General features: G+C 31.8%; 1 non-coding gene across 1 annotated transcript in view; it reads right to left on the minus strand.

Moving 5' to 3' along the window:
• The window catches only part of LOC123303974, a 2,156-nt gene extending 45 nt beyond the window's left edge, over positions 1 to 2,111 (minus strand). The window contains exon 1 of the ribosomal RNA XR_006536038.1: positions 1 to 2,111. This exon is cut by the window's left edge and continues 45 nt beyond it. This is a non-coding gene — a ribosomal RNA (small subunit ribosomal RNA).
• Positions 2,112 to 5,000: the final 2,889 nt, after the last annotated feature.

A 5,000-nucleotide genomic window follows, 5' to 3' on the forward strand; every position in this document is an offset into this window, starting at 1 on the left:
TTTACTTCCTCTAAATGATCAAGTTTGGTCATCTTCCCAGCAACATCGGCAATATCAGAAATATTGCCGCGTACCAGTCCGAAGACCTCACTAAATCATTCAATCGGTAGTAGCGACGGGCGGTGTGTACAAAGGGCAGGGACGTAATCAACGCGAGCTTATGACTCGCGCTTACTGGGAATTCCTCGTTCATGGGGAACAATTGCAAGCCCCAATCCCTAGCACGAAGGAGGTTCAGCGGGTTACCCGGACCTTTCGGCCTGGGAGGACACGCTGATTCCTTCAGTGTAGCGCGCGTGCGGCCCAGAACATCTAAGGGCATCACAGACCTGTTATTGCTCAATCTCGTGCGGCTAGAATGCCGCCTGTCCCTCTAAGAAGAATTATTTGTACGCCGGCAGTAAAAACCACATCAAAAAACTGCGTACCCATACACCATAACATATGCAACATAAAGCACAATATATACAAAATATAATCTTGATCGTTAAATCTCAAAAATACATGCATATATAAATACAATACATAACACACATGAAAATGAATGAAATGGGAAACAAACAGCCGATGGGCCTTGAGATGCCGGTAAAGTACGTCTATTTAGCAGGCTAGAGTCTCGTTCGTTATCGGAATTAACCAGACAAATCGCTCCACCAACTAAGAACGGCCATGCACCACCACCCACCGAATCAAGAAAGAGCTCTCAATCTGTCAATCCTTCCGGTGTCCGGGCCTGGTGAGGTTTCCCGTGTTGAGTCAAATTAAGCCGCAGGCTCCACTCCTGGTGGTGCCCTTCCGTCAATTCCTTTAAGTTTCAGCTTTGCAACCATACTTCCCCCGGAACCCAAAAGCTTTGGTTTCCCGGAAGCTGCCCGCCGAGTCATCGGAGGAACTTCGGCGGATCGCTAGCTGGCATCGTTTATGGTTAGAACTAGGGCGGTATCTGATCGCCTTCGAACCTCTAACTTTCGTTCTTGATCAATCAAAACATTTTTGGCAAATGCTTTCGCTTCTGTCCGTCTTGCGACGATCCAAGAATTTCACCTCTAACGTCGCAATACGAATGCCCCCATCTGTCCGTATTAATCATTACCTCGGAGTTCCGAAAACCAACAAAATAGAACCGAGGTCCTATTCCATTATTCCATGCACACAATATTCAGGCAAAATTTGAGCCTGCCTTAAGCACTCTAATTTGTTCAAAGTAAACGTACCGGCCCACCTCGACACTCAATTAAGAGCACCGCGACGGGATTGCAATTGGGGGCTGCCACCGCTCTTAACGGTTAAACACTTACGACAAATTACATAATAAAAATATATATAATGCATTAAATAAATAATAACACTAAAATATACTTTATACATAATCTGTACCACCCACCGGTAGGACGTCCCACATAACATGCTAGTTAAACAATGCGAGCATTGAACCAACAGTGTAGGACACAGATTCGACTACGAGCTTTTTAACCGCAACAACTTTAATATACGCTATTGGAGCTGGAATTACCGCGGCTGCTGGCACCAGACTTGCCCTCCAATGGATCCTCGTTAAAGGATTTAAAGTGTACTCATTCCGATTACGGGGCCTCGGATGAGTCCCGTATCGTTATTTTTCGTCACTACCTCCCCGTGCCGGGAGTGGGTAATTTGCGCGCCTGCTGCCTTCCTTGGATGTGGTAGCCGTTTCTCAGGCTCCCTCTCCGGAATCGAACCCTGATTCCCCGTTACCCGTTACAACCATGGTAGGCGCAGAACCTACCATCGACAGTTGATAAGGCAGACATTTGAAAGATGCGTCGCCGGTACGAGACCGTGCGATCAGCTTAAAGTTATTCAGAGTCACCAAATTAAACGATGCAAATTAAAATTTACACCGATTGGTTTTGATCTAATAAAAGCATTCCTTCCATCTCTGGTCGGAACTCTGTTTGCATGTATTAGCTCTAGAATTACCACAGTTATCCAAGTAAATGTGGGTACGATCTAAGGAACCATAACTGATATAATGAGCCTTTCGCGGTTTCACCTTAATTTGGCTTGTACTGAGACATGCATGGCTTAATCTTTGAGACAAGCATATGACTACTGGCAGGATCAACCAGGGAACTATTTGTATTTATAATATTAAATATATAATAATATACATGATATTTTTGTTTTCTTATTATAAGAAAAAAAATTTTCATACAATAATTATTAATATATAATAATATTATTACAATTTCATTTTAAATATCAGATGGTCTCACCCATTACTGATATAAATTTTTTTTTTTATATCTCTATTGTTTTAAAATTAATAGAAAAAACATATGAGATATATATATTATTATTAATTTTTTTTTTTTTCAAATATATATTTTATTATGTCATTTATATAATTTTTTTGCTTTTACAAAAAGAAATATATAACATGTTATTCATAATAAATATTATTGAATAAAAAAAAAAAATAATAATTATGATTTTTGTCAGACCATCACCAAATGGGTCTTAAAATATTTCAAACATTTTCTCATACTCGTCGCTAGATTGAAAGCGTCATTTATTTTTTAATTTTATTTAAAAAGTTAATTTTAAATAAAAAACGTTATAATAACACTTAATATTCTCGCTTGGTATGAGGTGAGTCAATGTAATATTATTTATAAAAATAATTTTTATATAAATATTGTGTGCTCATATGGGAGTGTAAAGTTTAAAACTTATAACCCATGAACTTGCTTTGACAAAAAAATTTATATGTTATTCTATTTATAATCAATAATTTAATAAAAAAAAAATTTTTTTTAAATATTGATATAAAAAGATATACATATAGAGGTTTTTTTACAAAATTCTCATTAATTTTTTTACAAAAATAATAATACAATATTTAATATCAAAATAATCCAAACTGATTACCATCCAGACTATTATCAATATATATAAGATTGTATTATTATTCATTTCAATACATATTTATTAAAACTGAGATAAAATTTCATATATTAATAAATATGCATGTGTAAAAAAAAAATTTTTTATATAATAATTGAAAATGTTTTTGCTATTATTTTATATACATACATTAAATAATTGATAACAATTTAATACAATGTACACCTAAAAAATAATAACAGCATATACATATTCGAAACATTACTAGCAAAAAAACCAAAATACAATATTAAATATCAAAATAAACCAAACTGATTACCATCCAGAATATTTTGAGTATATATATATATATAATTTTGTATATTTTGCGTTCATGTTAATAAAATATATAAATGATACATATTTGAAAAGTGTTATTCTTCTTTCTGTTTTTTCGTAATATCATGGTGTCCATAGACATGCAAAAGCGTCATACCAAGCCATATACATACCTACACCACCTTTGTTGAATGATACACGAACAGTATGAAAATTAAACAACATATTCAATATCATTTTATATTATACTAAAATAAATGTTATTCTATTAAGAAAGTGTATATTTTTAAATTTGGCATTCATTACATAGTCAAAATACAATAATAATATAGATGATACATATACGATAATTGTTATTTTTCTTTCTGTTTTTTCGTGATATCATGGTGTCCATAGAATTGCAACGACGTCATACCAAGCCATATACAACTCTACACCACCTTTGTTGAATGATACACTTAGAGTATGAAAAATAAACAAATTATACTATATCATACTATATCATATATGTAAGACTGTTGAACATAATACCACAAAATACACTATTTCATATAGATATACATTCATTCTTGTCAACATAAAAGTACGTTATAAATGATACATATACAATAAGTTTTATTCCTCTTTCTGTTATTCCGTAATATCATAGTGTCCATAGAATTGCAACGACGTCATACCAAGCCATATACAACTCTACACCACCTTTGTTGAATGATACACGGACAGTATGAAAAATAAACAACCTATTCTATACCATTTAATATCATACTAAAACATGAAACAAATGTTATTCTATTAAAAAGTGTATTATTTTATTATATTTAGTATTCATTACACAGTCAACATACATAAATGATACATATACGATAAGTGTTATTCCTCTATCTGTGCATCCGTAATATCATAGTGTCCATAGAATTGCAACGACGTCATACCAAGCCATATACAACTCTACACCACCTTTGTTGAATGATACACGGACAGTATGAAAAATAAACAACTTATACTATACCATACTATATCATATGTGTGAGACTGCTGAACGTAATACCACTAATACACTGTTATACATAGATATACATTCATCTCATTAACTTACACGCACTATCCATCATATATATTAAAGACATTACACCCGGTGCTTCAAACTCAAAATATGATAATGTTTAAAATGGCTTTAAACATCATAAACTTTACAGAATAATCAAAATTTAAAGAAAAAAATTTTTAAAAAAAAATTTTTTTCAGCTAAAAATTTTTATTTTGGGACCAAAAAAATTTTTTTTTGCTTTTATCATATTTTATTAAATGAAATTTATGCATTATAATAAATTATTCAATAAACATTAATAATTATAATAAATTATTAAAAAATTTTTGGAATTAATGCAAATTTTTAGAAAAAAATGTATATTTTTTTTTTATATACAAATCGTACATGTTATATTGCGACAGGGTACCGGTATAATACATGTGATACATATGTAGATTTTCGAAAAAAATTTTATCCTTTTAAATAGTCCTAAATACTATATAAAGGTAAAATATATAGAATTTTTCGGGATTCATTAAAAAATTTTAGGGAAAAAATTTCATTTTATTTTATATACAAATCGTACATGTTATATTGCGACAGGGTACCGGTATAATACATGTGATACATATGTAGATTTTCGAAAAAAATTTTATCCTTTTAAATAGTCCTAAATACTATATAAAGGTGAAATATATAGAATTTTTCGGGATTCATTAAAAAATTTTAGGGAAAAAATTTCATTTTATTTTATATACAAATC

The sequence above is a fragment of the Chrysoperla carnea genome (genome assembly GCF_905475395.1).
Source record: "Chrysoperla carnea chromosome X unlocalized genomic scaffold, inChrCarn1.1 SUPER_X_unloc_17, whole genome shotgun sequence".
In the NCBI taxonomy this organism is placed as follows: Eukaryota; Metazoa; Arthropoda; class Insecta; order Neuroptera; family Chrysopidae; genus Chrysoperla; species Chrysoperla carnea.